This window comes from Physeter macrocephalus, chromosome 6 (assembly GCF_002837175.3).
Source record: "Physeter macrocephalus isolate SW-GA chromosome 6, ASM283717v5, whole genome shotgun sequence".
Lineage (NCBI taxonomy): Eukaryota > Metazoa > Chordata > Mammalia > Artiodactyla > Physeteridae > Physeter > Physeter macrocephalus.
In genome coordinates, this window is record NC_041219.1 from 21,465,602 (window position 1) to 21,466,263 (window position 662).

A 662-nucleotide genomic window follows, 5' to 3' on the forward strand; every position below is an offset into this window, starting at 1 on the left:
AAGGAACACTCCCAAACTAATTCTACGAGGCCACCATCACCCTGATACCAAAACCAGACAAAGATACTACAAAAAAAGAAAATTACAGACCAATATAACTGATGAATATAGATGTAAAAAAACTCAACAAAATACTAGCAAACAGAATCCAACAAGACATTAAAGGGATCATACACCATGATCAAGTGGGATTTATCCCAGGGATGCAAGGATTCTTCAATATAAACAAATCAATCAATGTGATACACCATATTTAAAAATTGAAGAATAAAAACCATATGATCATCTCAATAGATGCAGAAAAAGCTTTTGAGAAAATTCAAAACCCATTTATGACAAAAACTCTCCAAAAAGTGGGCACAGAGGGAACCTACTTCAACATAATAAAGGCCATATATGACAAACACACAACAAACATCATTCTCGATGGTGAAAAACTGAAAGCATTTTGTCTAAGATCAGGAACAAGACAAGGATGTCCATTCTCATCACTATTATTCAACATAGTTTTGGAAGTCCTAGCCATGGCAATCACAGAAGAAAAAGAAATAAAAGGAGTACAAAATTGGAAAAGAAGAAGTAAAACTGTCACTGTTTGCAGATGACATGATACGTTACATAGAGAATCCTAAAGATGTCACCAGAAAGCTACTAGAGCTAAT